Raw genomic sequence first — 15,827 nt, forward strand, 5'->3', positions numbered from 1 at the left:
TGCATTTCGCCCTCAGGGGAAGCTAATGATAGGCTCCAGGCGAGCATCAAACTAACCAACTTAATATTGTGATACTTAGGCGCTTTCTACTTCTGGATTGGCACACACATGCTGAATCGTCTCTGGATCATCAGTAAGTACGTCACATTAGATATTTGTTTTATCGCCCTGCTGTAAATTAAAGGGCAGTTTTTCAACGGCTGTCAGTTCTGCTTCTAGCTACGCTACATCGCCCTAGCAGCACCTACGCACTGCGTTCAGATGTGCTCACCTCCGCCCTGGCGTTGAGCGCCTACAGCGCCGTCGCCTTCGGCCTCTGATGGCAGGAGGGTAGCCGACACATCAAGGCGTGGGTGGGACGCAGCACAACGCGGTGGTGGTGTAACGGTCAGCATGGTTGCTTCCCAAGCAGTTGATCCGGGTTCGATTCCCGGCCACCGCACAAAAGGTACTTTTTTCTTCTACGGGTATTCCACGTAACGAAACGCGATCTTCGAAACTGTGAACTGTCGCGGTACGAATAGTTTTCCTTCGCCCCTCGTCTCAGTCCGTGCTGCCAGGGCGCTAGTCTGCGGCTTTCGTTTCTCAGCATCGTGTGTCTCCATGTGTCGACTTGTCTCGACTTTGCTCGGCTGACGCGAAAGCTGACGCTTGGAAATGGGCATATATGTAGAGGGCAGGCGCGACAAACGACTGGGAGAGACCAAAAAACGACAAACACACGACAGAACCTTTCATTTTATTGTGGCCACAGATTCGCCCCTTAGTGTACCGAGAGGCAAGAGTGGCGTCAGCGTGCGGGACCGCATAATTATTGCTAAGCAACAACGAAGCCGAAGGAAAAATGCAAAATGAAAGAAGGCAACAGCACGTCGAGTTCCCAGCCGAGCACGCATCCATGTACTAACCACGGCCAACGATTCCTAACGCCGGTGAACAGACGAGAACCGCTGCACTACGCGCGGTGTGGCCGTTGGCGACAGTATCGCGCAACGTGTAGACACCTTACTTCTTGTGAAGATCGCTTGTTATTTACCTGGCAGTGTGTCGCTGGAGGAAGCATTGTCTTTTAGGGGAGAAAAATGAAATGGCACTTGGTGCGGTCGAATACGTGGCCTTTGTGTTCACAGCACGACGCTCTAACTTACTCAGCTATCGAGCTACGCAATGTGGCACGTCTGCAGTCCAATACCCGATCCACCGTCTCATCCACCTTTATTACTGCCCTGACACTCATTTACGCACATATCTGCTTTCGTTCACGTTTGCTCGCCTGATGCTTGGACCCCAAAAACCACAACCCAAAGATATCGTAAATGCCGTGAGAATAACCAAGACTCAGCAAACAAAAGAATGTTCGGCTACCGGGAATCGATTCCGGGCCTCGTGGCTGAAAGCCATGTCTCCTAACAGCTTTCCATTCTTTCAGGCCGCCAGACAATCAGACTTGCAAGGCAAGCACCATAGTCACTGCCGTTTCTCGTAGTATCTGTGGAACCTGTTCCCGCGTAATTTACTTGTTTTCCCGCATGTACGAAATTGGTAGTTTTGGAATATTTAAAATGCATTGTCAGATGTGGGGTTCGAACCCACGCTCCCCTTCGGGAACCAGAGCTTAAATCTGGCGCCTTAGACCGCTCGGCCAATCTGACGCGTGGGCGCCAAATCTCTTCCACCGTCGTTTCTCGGTATATCTCCAGAGCCTGACTGCGAAATTAGCGTGTTTTTTTCTTGTGTGAAGGAAATACGTTGGTTTTAGAGTATTTAAAACGAGTTGTCAGATGTGAGGTTGCACCCCACCCTCACTTTCGGGAACCACAGCTTAAACATGGTGCCTTACACCATTGTTTTCCGTCGCCATCTGTCTTGAGTGGAACGAGCAGAACTGTAGTTATCAATATTCACACTGACGCAGAGAAAACAAAAAACGACAGAAGAGGCCGTTCCCTAGCAACGGCTACGCTGTGCATTTCGCCCTCAGGGGAAGCTAATGATAGGCTCCAGGCGAGCATCAAACTAACCAACTTAATATTGTGATACTTAGGCGCTTTCTACTTCTGGATTGGCACACACATGCTGAATCGTCTCTGGATCATCAGTAAGTACGTCACATTAGATATTTGTTTTATCGCCCTGCTGTAAATTAAAGGGCAGTTTTTCAACGGCTGTCAGTTCTGCTTCTAGCTACGCTACATCGCCCTAGCAGCACCTACGCACTGCGTTCAGATGTGCTCACCTCCGCCCTGGCGTTGAGCGCCTACAGCGCCGTCGCCTTCGGCCTCTGATGGCAGGAGGGTAGCCGACACATCAAGGCGTGGGTGGGACGCAGCACAACGCGGTGGTGGTGTAACGGTCAGCATGGTTGCTTCCCAAGCAGTTGATCCGGGTTCGATTCCCGGCCACCGCACAAAAGGTACTTTTTTCTTCTACGGGTATTCCACGTAACGAAACGCGATCTTCGAAACTGTGAACTGTCGCGGTACGAATAGTTTTCCTTCGCCCCTCGTCTCAGTCCGTGCTGCCAGGGCGCTAGTCTGCGGCTTTCGTTTCTCAGCATCGTGTGTCTCCATGTGTCGACTTGTCTCGACTTTGCTCGGCTGACGCGAAAGCTGACGCTTGGAAATGGGCATATATGTAGAGGGCAGGCGCGACAAACGACTGGGAGAGACCAAAAAACGACAAACACACGACAGAACCTTTCATTTTATTGTGGCCACAGATTCGCCCCTTAGTGTACCGAGAGGCAAGAGTGGCGTCAGCGTGCGGGACCGCATAATTATTGCTAAGCAACAACGAAGCCGAAGGAAAAATGCAAAATGAAAGAAGGCAACAGCACGTCGAGTTCCCAGCCGAGCACGCATCCATGTACTAACCACGGCCAACGATTCCTAACGCCGGTGAACAGACGAGAACCGCTGCACTACGCGCGGTGTGGCCGTTGGCGACAGTATCGCGCAACGTGTAGACACCTTACTTCTTGTGAAGATCGCTTGTTATTTACCTGGCAGTGTGTCGCTGGAGGAAGCATTGTCTTTTAGGGCAGAAAAATGAAATGGCACTTGGTGCGGTCGAATACGTGGCCTTTGTGTTCACAGCACGACGCTCTAACTTACTCAGCTATCGAGCTACACAATGTGGCACGTCTGCAGTCCAATACCCGATCCACCGTCTCATCCACCTTTATTACTGCCCTGACACTCATTTACGCACATATCTGCTTTCGTTCACGTTTGCTCGCCTGATGCTTGGACCCCAAAAACCACAACCCAAAGATATCGTAAATGCCGTGAGAATAACCAAGACTCAGCAAACAAAAGAATGTTCGGCTACCGGGAATCGATTCCGGGCCTCGTGGCTGAAAGCCATGTCTCCTAACAGCTTTCCATTCTTTCAGGCCGCCAGACAATCAGACTTGCAAGGCAAGCACCATAGTCACTGCCGTTTCTCGTAGTATCTGTGGAACCTGTTCCCGCGTAATTTACTTGTTTTCCCGCATGTACGAAATTGGTAGTTTTGGAATATTTAAAATGCATTGTCAGATGTGGGGTTCGAACCCACGCTCCCCTTCGGGAACCAGAGCTTAAATCTGGCGCCTTAGACCGCTCGGCCAATCTGACGCGTGGGCGCCAAATCTCTTCCACCGTCGTTTCTTGGTATATCTCCAGAGCCTGACTGCGAAATTAGCGTGTTTTTTTCTTGTGTGAAGGAAATACGTTGGTTTTAGAGTATTTAAAACGAGTTGTCAGATGTGAGGTTGCACCCCACCCTCACTTTCGGGAACCACAGCTTAAAAATGGTGCCTTACACCATTGTTTTCCGTCGCCATCTGTCTTGAGTGGAACGAGCAGAACTGTAGTTATCAATATTCACACTGACGCAGAGAAAACAAAAAACGACAGAAGAGGCCGTTCCCTAGCAACGGCTACGCTGTGCATTTCGCCCTCAGGGGAAGCTAATGATAGGCTCCAGGCGAGCATCAAACTAACCAACTTAATATTGTGATACTTAGGCGCTTTCTACTTCTGGATTGGCACACACATGCTGAATCGTCTCTGGATCATCAGTAAGTACGTCACATTAGATATTTGTTTTATCGCCCTGCTGTAAATTAAAGGGCAGTTTTTCAACGGCTGTCAGTTCTGCTTCTAGCTACGCTACATCGCCCTAGCAGCACCTACGCACTGCGTTCAGATGTGCTCACCTCCGCCCTGGCGTTGAGCGCCTACAGCGCCGTCGCCTTCGGCCTCTGATGGCAGGAGGGTAGCCGACACATCAAGGCGTGGGTGGGACGCAGCACAACGCGGTGGTGGTGTAACGGTCAGCATGGTTGCTTCCCAAGCAGTTGATCCGGGTTCGATTCCCGGCCACCGCACAAAAGGTACTTTTTTCTTCTACGGGTATTCCACGTAACGAAACGCGATCTTCGAAACTGTGAACTGTCGCGGTACGAATAGTTTTCCTTCGCCCCTCGTCTCAGTCCGTGCTGCCAGGGCGCTAGTCTGCGGCTTTCGTTTCTCAGCATCGTGTGTCTCCATGTGTCGACTTGTCTCGACTTTGCTCGGCTGACGCGAAAGCTGACGCTTGGAAATGGGCATATATGTAGAGGGCAGGCGCGACAAACGACTGGGAGAGACCAAAAAACGACAAACACACGACAGAACCTTTCATTTTATTGTGGCCACAGATTCGCCCCTTAGTGTACCGAGAGGCAAGAGTGGCGTCAGCGTGCGGGACCGCATAATTATTGCTAAGCAACAACGAAGCCGAAGGAAAAATGCAAAATGAAAGAAGGCAACAGCACGTCGAGTTCCCAGCCGAGCACGCATCCATGTACTAACCACGGCCAACGATTCCTAACGCCGGTGAACAGACGAGAACCGCTGCACTACGCGCGGTGTGGCCGTTGGCGACAGTATCGCGCAACGTGTAGACACCTTACTTCTTGTGAAGATCGCTTGTTATTTACCTGGCAGTGTGTCGCTGGAGGAAGCATTGTCTTTTAGGGGAGAAAAATGAAATGGCACTTGGTGCGGTCGAATACGTGGCCTTTGTGTTCACAGCACGACGCTCTAACTTACTCAGCTATCGAGCTACGCAATGTGGCACGTCTGCAGTCCAATACCCGATCCACCGTCTCATCCACCTTTATTACTGCCCTGACACTCATTTACGCACATATCTGCTTTCGTTCACGTTTGCTCGCCTGATGCTTGGACCCCAAAAACCACAACCCAAAGATATCGTAAATGCCGTGAGAATAACCAAGACTCAGCAAACAAAAGAATGTTCGGCTACCGGGAATCGATTCCGGGCCTCGTGGCTGAAAGCCATGTCTCCTAACAGCTTTCCATTCTTTCAGGCCGCCAGACAATCAGACTTGCAAGGCAAGCACCATAGTCACTGCCGTTTCTCGTAGTATCTGTGGAACCTGTTCCCGCGTAATTTACTTGTTTTCCCGCATGTACGAAATTGGTAGTTTTGGAATATTTAAAATGCATTGTCAGATGTGGGGTTCGAACCCACGCTCCCCTTCGGGAACCAGAGCTTAAATCTGGCGCCTTAGACCGCTCGGCCAATCTGACGCGTGGGCGCCAAATCTCTTCCACCGTCGTTTCTCGGTATATCTCCAGAGCCTGACTGCGAAATTAGCGTGTTTTTTTCTTGTGTGAAGGAAATACGTTGGTTTTAGAGTATTTAAAACGAGTTGTCAGATGTGAGGTTGCACCCCACCCTCACTTTCGGGAACCACAGCTTAAACATGGTGCCTTACACCATTGTTTTCCGTCGCCATCTGTCTTGAGTGGAACGAGCAGAACTGTAGTTATCAATATTCACACTGACGCAGAGAAAACAAAAAACGACAGAAGAGGCCGTTCCCTAGCAACGGCTACGCTGTGCATTTCGCCCTCAGGGGAAGCTAATGATAGGCTCCAGGCGAGCATCAAACTAACCAACTTAATATTGTGATACTTAGGCGCTTTCTACTTCTGGATTGGCACACACATGCTGAATCGTCTCTGGATCATCAGTAAGTACGTCACATTAGATATTTGTTTTATCGCCCTGCTGTAAATTAAAGGGCAGTTTTTCAACGGCTGTCAGTTCTGCTTCTAGCTACGCTACATCGCCCTAGCAGCACCTACGCACTGCGTTCAGATGTGCTCACCTCCGCCCTGGCGTTGAGCGCCTACAGCGCCGTCGCCTTCGGCCTCTGATGGCAGGAGGGTAGCCGACACATCAAGGCGTGGGTGGGACGCAGCACAACGCGGTGGTGGTGTAACGGTCAGCATGGTTGCTTCCCAAGCAGTTGATCCGGGTTCGATTCCCGGCCACCGCACAAAAGGTACTTTTTTCTTCTACGGGTATTCCACGTAACGAAACGCGATCTTCGAAACTGTGAACTGTCGCGGTACGAATAGTTTTCCTTCGCCCCTCGTCTCAGTCCGTGCTGCCAGGGCGCTAGTCTGCGGCTTTCGTTTCTCAGCATCGTGTGTCTCCATGTGTCGACTTGTCTCGACTTTGCTCGGCTGACGCGAAAGCTGACGCTTGGAAATGGGCATATATGTAGAGGGCAGGCGCGACAAACGACTGGGAGAGACCAAAAAACGACAAACACACGACAGAACCTTTCATTTTATTGTGGCCACAGATTCGCCCCTTAGTGTACCGAGAGGCAAGAGTGGCGTCAGCGTGCGGGACCGCATAATTATTGCTAAGCAACAACGAAGCCGAAGGAAAAATGCAAAATGAAAGAAGGCAACAGCACGTCGAGTTCCCAGCCGAGCACGCATCCATGTACTAACCACGGCCAACGATTCCTAACGCCGGTGAACAGACGAGAACCGCTGCACTACGCGCGGTGTGGCCGTTGGCGACAGTATCGCGCAACGTGTAGACACCTTACTTCTTGTGAAGATCGCTTGTTATTTACCTGGCAGTGTGTCGCTGGAGGAAGCATTGTCTTTTAGGGGAGAAAAATGAAATGGCACTTGGTGCGGTCGAATACGTGGCCTTTGTGTTCACAGCACGACGCTCTAACTTACTCAGCTATCGAGCTACGCAATGTGGCACGTCTGCAGTCCAATACCCGATCCACCGTCTCATCCACCTTTATTACTGCCCTGACACTCATTTACGCACATATCTGCTTTCGTTCACGTTTGCTCGCCTGATGCTTGGACCCCAAAAACCACAACCCAAAGATATCGTAAATGCCGTGAGAATAACCAAGACTCAGCAAACAAAAGAATGTTCGGCTACCGGGAATCGATTCCGGGCCTCGTGGCTGAAAGCCATGTCTCCTAACAGCTTTCCATTCTTTCAGGCCGCCAGACAATCAGACTTGCAAGGCAAGCACCATAGTCACTGCCGTTTCTCGTAGTATCTGTGGAACCTGTTCCCGCGTAATTTACTTGTTTTCCCGCATGTACGAAATTGGTAGTTTTGGAATATTTAAAATGCATTGTCAGATGTGGGGTTCGAACCCACGCTCCCCTTCGGGAACCAGAGCTTAAATCTGGCGCCTTAGACCGCTCGGCCAATCTGACGCGTGGGCGCCAAATCTCTTCCACCGTCGTTTCTCGGTATATCTCCAGAGCCTGACTGCGAAATTAGCGTGTTTTTTTCTTGTGTGAAGGAAATACGTTGGTTTTAGAGTATTTAAAACGAGTTGTCAGATGTGAGGTTGCACCCCACCCTCACTTTCGGGAACCACAGCTTAAACATGGTGCCTTACACCATTGTTTTCCGTCGCCATCTGTCTTGAGTGGAACGAGCAGAACTGTAGTTATCAATATTCACACTGACGCAGAGAAAACAAAAAACGACAGAAGAGGCCGTTCCCTAGCAACGGCTACGCTGTGCATTTCGCCCTCAGGGGAAGCTAATGATAGGCTCCAGGCGAGCATCAAACTAACCAACTTAATATTGTGATACTTAGGCGCTTTCTACTTCTGGATTGGCACACACATGCTGAATCGTCTCTGGATCATCAGTAAGTACGTCACATTAGATATTTGTTTTATCGCCCTGCTGTAAATTAAAGGGCAGTTTTTCAACGGCTGTCAGTTCTGCTTCTAGCTACGCTACATCGCCCTAGCAGCACCTACGCACTGCGTTCAGATGTGCTCACCTCCGCCCTGGCGTTGAGCGCCTACAGCGCCGTCGCCTTCGGCCTCTGATGGCAGGAGGGTAGCCGACACATCAAGGCGTGGGTGGGACGCAGCACAACGCGGTGGTGGTGTAACGGTCAGCATGGTTGCTTCCCAAGCAGTTGATCCGGGTTCGATTCCCGGCCACCGCACAAAAGGTACTTTTTTCTTCTACGGGTATTCCACGTAACGAAACGCGATCTTCGAAACTGTGAACTGTCGCGGTACGAATAGTTTTCCTTCGCCCCTCGTCTCAGTCCGTGCTGCCAGGGCGCTAGTCTGCGGCTTTCGTTTCTCAGCATCGTGTGTCTCCATGTGTCGACTTGTCTCGACTTTGCTCGGCTGACGCGAAAGCTGACGCTTGGAAATGGGCATATATGTAGAGGGCAGGCGCGACAAACGACTGGGAGAGACCAAAAAACGACAAACACACGACAGAACCTTTCATTTTATTGTGGCCACAGATTCGCCCCTTAGTGTACCGAGAGGCAAGAGTGGCGTCAGCGTGCGGGACCGCATAATTATTGCTAAGCAACAACGAAGCCGAAGGAAAAATGCAAAATGAAAGAAGGCAACAGCACGTCGAGTTCCCAGCCGAGCACGCATCCATGTACTAACCACGGCCAACGATTCCTAACGCCGGTGAACAGACGAGAACCGCTGCACTACGCGCGGTGTGGCCGTTGGCGACAGTATCGCGCAACGTGTAGACACCTTACTTCTTGTGAAGATCGCTTGTTATTTACCTGGCAGTGTGTCGCTGGAGGAAGCATTGTCTTTTAGGGGAGAAAAATGAAATGGCACTTGGTGCGGTCGAATACGTGGCCTTTGTGTTCACAGCACGACGCTCTAACTTACTCAGCTATCGAGCTACGCAATGTGGCACGTCTGCAGTCCAATACCCGATCCACCGTCTCATCCACCTTTATTACTGCCCTGACACTCATTTACGCACATATCTGCTTTCGTTCACGTTTGCTCGCCTGATGCTTGGACCCCAAAAACCACAACCCAAAGATATCGTAAATGCCGTGAGAATAACCAAGACTCAGCAAACAAAAGAATGTTCGGCTACCGGGAATCGATTCCGGGCCTCGTGGCTGAAAGCCATGTCTCCTAACAGCTTTCCATTCTTTCAGGCCGCCAGACAATCAGACTTGCAAGGCAAGCACCATAGTCACTGCCGTTTCTCGTAGTATCTGTGGAACCTGTTCCCGCGTAATTTACTTGTTTTCCCGCATGTACGAAATTGGTAGTTTTGGAATATTTAAAATGCATTGTCAGATGTGGGGTTCGAACCCACGCTCCCCTTCGGGAACCAGAGCTTAAATCTGGCGCCTTAGACCGCTCGGCCAATCTGACGCGTGGGCGCCAAATCTCTTCCACCGTCGTTTCTCGGTATATCTCCAGAGCCTGACTGCGAAATTAGCGTGTTTTTTTCTTGTGTGAAGGAAATACGTTGGTTTTAGAGTATTTAAAACGAGTTGTCAGATGTGAGGTTGCACCCCACCCTCACTTTCGGGAACCACAGCTTAAACATGGTGCCTTACACCATTGTTTTCCGTCGCCATCTGTCTTGAGTGGAACGAGCAGAACTGTAGTTATCAATATTCACACTGACGCAGAGAAAACAAAAAACGACAGAAGAGGCCGTTCCCTAGCAACGGCTACGCTGTGCATTTCGCCCTCAGGGGAAGCTAATGATAGGCTCCAGGCGAGCATCAAACTAACCAACTTAATATTGTGATACTTAGGCGCTTTCTACTTCTGGATTGGCACACACATGCTGAATCGTCTCTGGATCATCAGTAAGTACGTCACATTAGATATTTGTTTTATCGCCCTGCTGTAAATTAAAGGGCAGTTTTTCAACGGCTGTCAGTTCTGCTTCTAGCTACGCTACATCGCCCTAGCAGCACCTACGCACTGCGTTCAGATGTGCTCACCTCCGCCCTGGCGTTGAGCGCCTACAGCGCCGTCGCCTTCGGCCTCTGATGGCAGGAGGGTAGCCGACACATCAAGGCGTGGGTGGGACGCAGCACAACGCGGTGGTGGTGTAACGGTCAGCATGGTTGCTTCCCAAGCAGTTGATCCGGGTTCGATTCCCGGCCACCGCACAAAAGGTACTTTTTTCTTCTACGGGTATTCCACGTAACGAAACGCGATCTTCGAAACTGTGAACTGTCGCGGTACGAATAGTTTTCCTTCGCCCCTCGTCTCAGTCCGTGCTGCCAGGGCGCTAGTCTGCGGCTTTCGTTTCTCAGCATCGTGTGTCTCCATGTGTCGACTTGTCTCGACTTTGCTCGGCTGACGCGAAAGCTGACGCTTGGAAATGGGCATATATGTAGAGGGCAGGCGCGACAAACGACTGGGAGAGACCAAAAAACGACAAACACACGACAGAACCTTTCATTTTATTGTGGCCACAGATTCGCCCCTTAGTGTACCGAGAGGCAAGAGTGGCGTCAGCGTGCGGGACCGCATAATTATTGCTAAGCAACAACGAAGCCGAAGGAAAAATGCAAAATGAAAGAAGGCAACAGCACGTCGAGTTCCCAGCCGAGCACGCATCCATGTACTAACCACGGCCAACGATTCCTAACGCCGGTGAACAGACGAGAACCGCTGCACTACGCGCGGTGTGGCCGTTGGCGACAGTATCGCGCAACGTGTAGACACCTTACTTCTTGTGAAGATCGCTTGTTATTTACCTGGCAGTGTGTCGCTGGAGGAAGCATTGTCTTTTAGGGGAGAAAAATGAAATGGCACTTGGTGCGGTCGAATACGTGGCCTTTGTGTTCACAGCACGACGCTCTAACTTACTCAGCTATCGAGCTACGCAATGTGGCACGTCTGCAGTCCAATACCCGATCCACCGTCTCATCCACCTTTATTACTGCCCTGACACTCATTTACGCACATATCTGCTTTCGTTCACGTTTGCTCGCCTGATGCTTGGACCCCAAAAACCACAACCCAAAGATATCGTAAATGCCGTGAGAATAACCAAGACTCAGCAAACAAAAGAATGTTCGGCTACCGGGAATCGATTCCGGGCCTCGTGGCTGAAAGCCATGTCTCCTAACAGCTTTCCATTCTTTCAGGCCGCCAGACAATCAGACTTGCAAGGCAAGCACCATAGTCACTGCCGTTTCTCGTAGTATCTGTGGAACCTGTTCCCGCGTAATTTACTTGTTTTCCCGCATGTACGAAATTGGTAGTTTTGGAATATTTAAAATGCATTGTCAGATGTGGGGTTCGAACCCACGCTCCCCTTCGGGAACCAGAGCTTAAATCTGGCGCCTTAGACCGCTCGGCCAATCTGACGCGTGGGCGCCAAATCTCTTCCACCGTCGTTTCTCGGTATATCTCCAGAGCCTGACTGCGAAATTAGCGTGTTTTTTTCTTGTGTGAAGGAAATACGTTGGTTTTAGAGTATTTAAAACGAGTTGTCAGATGTGAGGTTGCACCCCACCCTCACTTTCGGGAACCACAGCTTAAACATGGTGCCTTACACCATTGTTTTCCGTCGCCATCTGTCTTGAGTGGAACGAGCAGAACTGTAGTTATCAATATTCACACTGACGCAGAGAAAACAAAAAACGACAGAAGAGGCCGTTCCCTAGCAACGGCTACGCTGTGCATTTCGCCCTCAGGGGAAGCTAATGATAGGCTCCAGGCGAGCATCAAACTAACCAACTTAATATTGTGATACTTAGGCGCTTTCTACTTCTGGATTGGCACACACATGCTGAATCGTCTCTGGATCATCAGTAAGTACGTCACATTAGATATTTGTTTTATCGCCCTGCTGTAAATTAAAGGGCAGTTTTTCAACGGCTGTCAGTTCTGCTTCTAGCTACGCTACATCGCCCTAGCAGCACCTACGCACTGCGTTCAGATGTGCTCACCTCCGCCCTGGCGTTGAGCGCCTACAGCGCCGTCGCCTTCGGCCTCTGATGGCAGGAGGGTAGCCGACACATCAAGGCGTGGGTGGGACGCAGCACAACGCGGTGGTGGTGTAACGGTCAGCATGGTTGCTTCCCAAGCAGTTGATCCGGGTTCGATTCCCGGCCACCGCACAAAAGGTACTTTTTTCTTCTACGGGTATTCCACGTAACGAAACGCGATCTTCGAAACTGTGAACTGTCGCGGTACGAATAGTTTTCCTTCGCCCCTCGTCTCAGTCCGTGCTGCCAGGGCGCTAGTCTGCGGCTTTCGTTTCTCAGCATCGTGTGTCTCCATGTGTCGACTTGTCTCGACTTTGCTCGGCTGACGCGAAAGCTGACGCTTGGAAATGGGCATATATGTAGAGGGCAGGCGCGACAAACGACTGGGAGAGACCAAAAAACGACAAACACACGACAGAACCTTTCATTTTATTGTGGCCACAGATTCGCCCCTTAGTGTACCGAGAGGCAAGAGTGGCGTCAGCGTGCGGGACCGCATAATTATTGCTAAGCAACAACGAAGCCGAAGGAAAAATGCAAAATGAAAGAAGGCAACAGCACGTCGAGTTCCCAGCCGAGCACGCATCCATGTACTAACCACGGCCAACGATTCCTAACGCCGGTGAACAGACGAGAACCGCTGCACTACGCGCGGTGTGGCCGTTGGCGACAGTATCGCGCAACGTGTAGACACCTTACTTCTTGTGAAGATCGCTTGTTATTTACCTGGCAGTGTGTCGCTGGAGGAAGCATTGTCTTTTAGGGGAGAAAAATGAAATGGCACTTGGTGCGGTCGAATACGTGGCCTTTGTGTTCACAGCACGACGCTCTAACTTACTCAGCTATCGAGCTACGCAATGTGGCACGTCTGCAGTCCAATACCCGATCCACCGTCTCATCCACCTTTATTACTGCCCTGACACTCATTTACGCACATATCTGCTTTCGTTCACGTTTGCTCGCCTGATGCTTGGACCCCAAAAACCACAACCCAAAGATATCGTAAATGCCGTGAGAGTAACCAAGACTCAGCAAACAAAAGAATGTTCGGCTACCGGGAATCGATTCCGGGCCTCGTGGCTGAAAGCCATGTCTCCTAACAGCTTTCCATTCTTTCAGGCCGCCAGACAATCAGACTTGCAAGGCAAGCACCATAGTCACTGCCGTTTCTCGTAGTATCTGTGGAACCTGTTCCCGCGTAATTTACTTGTTTTCCCGCATGTACGAAATTGGTAGTTTTGGAATATTTAAAATGCATTGTCAGATGTGGGGTTCGAACCCACGCTCCCCTTCGGGAACCAGAGCTTAAATCTGGCGCCTTAGACCGCTCGGCCAATCTGACGCGTGGGCGCCAAATCTCTTCCACCGTCGTTTCTCGGTATATCTCCAGAGCCTGACTGCGAAATTAGCGTGTTTTTTTCTTGTGTGAAGGAAATACGTTGGTTTTAGAGTATTTAAAACGAGTTGTCAGATGTGAGGTTGCACCCCACCCTCACTTTCGGGAACCACAGCTTAAACATGGTGCCTTACACCATTGTTTTCCGTCGCCATCTGTCTTGAGTGGAACGAGCAGAACTGTAGTTATCAATATTCACACTGACGCAGAGAAAACAAAAAACGACAGAAGAGGCCGTTCCCTAGCAACGGCTACGCTGTGCATTTCGCCCTCAGGGGAAGCTAATGATAGGCTCCAGGCGAGCATCAAACTAACCAACTTAATATTGTGATACTTAGGCGCTTTCTACTTCTGGATTGGCACACACATGCTGAATCGTCTCTGGATCATCAGTAAGTACGTCACATTAGATATTTGTTTTATCGCCCTGCTGTAAATTAAAGGGCAGTTTTTCAACGGCTGTCAGTTCTGCTTCTAGCTACGCTACATCGCCCTAGCAGCACCTACGCACTGCGTTCAGATGTGCTCACCTCCGCCCTGGCGTTGAGCGCCTACAGCGCCGTCGCCTTCGGCCTCTGATGGCAGGAGGGTAGCCGACACATCAAGGCGTGGGTGGGACGCAGCACAACGCGGTGGTGGTGTAACGGTCAGCATGGTTGCTTCCCAAGCAGTTGATCCGGGTTCGATTCCCGGCCACCGCACAAAAGGTACTTTTTTCTTCTACGGGTATTCCACGTAACGAAACGCGATCTTCGAAACTGTGAACTGTCGCGGTACGAATAGTTTTCCTTCGCCCCTCGTCTCAGTCCGTGCTGCCAGGGCGCTAGTCTGCGGCTTTCGTTTCTCAGCATCGTGTGTCTCCATGTGTCGACTTGTCTCGACTTTGCTCGGCTGACGCGAAAGCTGACGCTTGGAAATGGGCATATATGTAGAGGGCAGGCGCGACAAACGACTGGGAGAGACCAAAAAACGACAAACACACGACAGAACCTTTCATTTTATTGTGGCCACAGATTCGCCCCTTAGTGTACCGAGAGGCAAGAGTGGCGTCAGCGTGCGGGACCGCATAATTATTGCTAAGCAACAACGAAGCCGAAGGAAAAATGCAAAATGAAAGAAGGCAACAGCACGTCGAGTTCCCAGCCGAGCACGCATCCATGTACTAACCACGGCCAACGATTCCTAACGCCGGTGAACAGACGAGAACCGCTGCACTACGCGCGGTGTGGCCGTTGGCGACAGTATCGCGCAACGTGTAGACACCTTACTTCTTGTGAAGATCGCTTGTTATTTACCTGGCAGTGTGTCGCTGGAGGAAGCATTGTCTTTTAGGGGAGAAAAATGAAATGGCACTTGGTGCGGTCGAATACGTGGCCTTTGTGTTCACAGCACGACGCTCTAACTTACTCAGCTATCGAGCTACGCAATGTGGCACGTCTGCAGTCCAATACCCGATCCACCGTCTCATCCACCTTTATTACTGCCCTGACACTCATTTACGCACATATCTGCTTTCGTTCACGTTTGCTCGCCTGATGCTTGGACCCCAAAAACCACAACCCAAAGATATCGTAAATGCCGTGAGAATAACCAAGACTCAGCAAACAAAAGAATGTTCGGCTACCGGGAATCGATTCCGGGCCTCGTGGCTGAAAGCCATGTCTCCTAACAGCTTTCCATTCTTTCAGGCCGCCAGACAATCAGACTTGCAAGGCAAGCACCATAGTCACTGCCGTTTCTCGTAGTATCTGTGGAACCTGTTCCCGCGTAATTTACTTGTTTTCCCGCATGTACGAAATTGGTAGTTTTGGAATATTTAAAATGCATTGTCAGATGTGGGGTTCGAACCCACGCTCCCCTTCGGGAACCAGAGCTTAAATCTGGCGCCTTAGACCGCTCGGCCAATCTGACGCGTGGGCGCCAAATCTCTTCCACCGTCGTTTCTCTGTATATCTCCAGAGCCTGACTGCGAAATTAGCGTGTTTTTTTCTTGTGTGAAGGAAATACGTTGGTTTTAGAGTATTTAAAACGAGTTGTCAGATGTGAGGTTGCACCCCACCCTCACTTTCGGGAACCACAGCTTAAACATGGTGCCTTACACCATTGTTTTCCGTCGCCATCTGTCTTGAGTGGAACGAGCAGAACTGTAGTTATCAATATTCACACTGACGCAGAGAAAACAAAAAACGACAGAAGAGGCCGTTCCCTAGCAACGGCTACGCTGTGCATTTCGCCCTCAGGGGAAGCTAATGATAGGCTCCAGGCGAGCATCAAACTAACCAACTTAATATTGTGATACTTAGGCGCTTTCTACTTCTGGATTGGCACACA

General features: G+C 50.5%; 16 non-coding genes across 16 annotated transcripts; 8 read left to right on the top strand and 8 right to left on the bottom strand.

Annotated features, from left to right (window-relative positions):
* The first annotated feature begins 370 nt into the window (after nucleotides 1-370).
* On the top strand, nucleotides 371-442 carry Trnag-ccc. The gene has a single exon. It is a non-coding gene; the product is annotated as a tRNA-Gly (tRNA).
* A 1,126-nt stretch (nucleotides 443-1,568) lies between these two features.
* Trnal-uaa lies at nucleotides 1,569-1,652 on the bottom strand. Its single transcript has one exon. It is a non-coding gene; the product is annotated as a tRNA-Leu (tRNA).
* Nucleotides 1,653-2,335: 683 nt separating this feature from the next.
* Trnag-ccc lies at nucleotides 2,336-2,407 on the top strand. Its single transcript has one exon. It is a non-coding gene; the product is annotated as a tRNA-Gly (tRNA).
* A 1,126-nt stretch (nucleotides 2,408-3,533) lies between these two features.
* On the bottom strand, nucleotides 3,534-3,617 carry Trnal-uaa. Its single transcript has one exon. It is a non-coding gene; the product is annotated as a tRNA-Leu (tRNA).
* A 683-nt stretch (nucleotides 3,618-4,300) lies between these two features.
* Nucleotides 4,301-4,372, top strand: Trnag-ccc. Its single transcript has one exon. It is a non-coding gene; the product is annotated as a tRNA-Gly (tRNA).
* A 1,126-nt stretch (nucleotides 4,373-5,498) lies between these two features.
* Nucleotides 5,499-5,582, bottom strand: Trnal-uaa. Its single transcript has one exon. It is a non-coding gene; the product is annotated as a tRNA-Leu (tRNA).
* Nucleotides 5,583-6,265: 683 nt separating this feature from the next.
* Nucleotides 6,266-6,337, top strand: Trnag-ccc. Its single transcript has one exon. It is a non-coding gene; the product is annotated as a tRNA-Gly (tRNA).
* A 1,126-nt stretch (nucleotides 6,338-7,463) lies between these two features.
* On the bottom strand, nucleotides 7,464-7,547 carry Trnal-uaa. Its single transcript has one exon. It is a non-coding gene; the product is annotated as a tRNA-Leu (tRNA).
* Nucleotides 7,548-8,230: 683 nt separating this feature from the next.
* Nucleotides 8,231-8,302, top strand: Trnag-ccc. The gene has a single exon. It is a non-coding gene; the product is annotated as a tRNA-Gly (tRNA).
* A 1,126-nt stretch (nucleotides 8,303-9,428) lies between these two features.
* Nucleotides 9,429-9,512, bottom strand: Trnal-uaa. Its single transcript has one exon. It is a non-coding gene; the product is annotated as a tRNA-Leu (tRNA).
* A 683-nt stretch (nucleotides 9,513-10,195) lies between these two features.
* On the top strand, nucleotides 10,196-10,267 carry Trnag-ccc. The gene has a single exon. It is a non-coding gene; the product is annotated as a tRNA-Gly (tRNA).
* A 1,126-nt stretch (nucleotides 10,268-11,393) lies between these two features.
* Nucleotides 11,394-11,477, bottom strand: Trnal-uaa. The gene has a single exon. It is a non-coding gene; the product is annotated as a tRNA-Leu (tRNA).
* A 683-nt stretch (nucleotides 11,478-12,160) lies between these two features.
* On the top strand, nucleotides 12,161-12,232 carry Trnag-ccc. The gene has a single exon. It is a non-coding gene; the product is annotated as a tRNA-Gly (tRNA).
* Nucleotides 12,233-13,358: 1,126 nt separating this feature from the next.
* On the bottom strand, nucleotides 13,359-13,442 carry Trnal-uaa. The gene has a single exon. It is a non-coding gene; the product is annotated as a tRNA-Leu (tRNA).
* A 683-nt stretch (nucleotides 13,443-14,125) lies between these two features.
* On the top strand, nucleotides 14,126-14,197 carry Trnag-ccc. Its single transcript has one exon. It is a non-coding gene; the product is annotated as a tRNA-Gly (tRNA).
* A 1,126-nt stretch (nucleotides 14,198-15,323) lies between these two features.
* Nucleotides 15,324-15,407, bottom strand: Trnal-uaa. The gene has a single exon. It is a non-coding gene; the product is annotated as a tRNA-Leu (tRNA).
* Nucleotides 15,408-15,827: the final 420 nt, after the last annotated feature.

Source organism: Schistocerca piceifrons, chromosome 2 (genome assembly GCF_021461385.2).
Source record: "Schistocerca piceifrons isolate TAMUIC-IGC-003096 chromosome 2, iqSchPice1.1, whole genome shotgun sequence".
NCBI classification, from domain to species: domain Eukaryota; kingdom Metazoa; phylum Arthropoda; class Insecta; order Orthoptera; family Acrididae; genus Schistocerca; species Schistocerca piceifrons.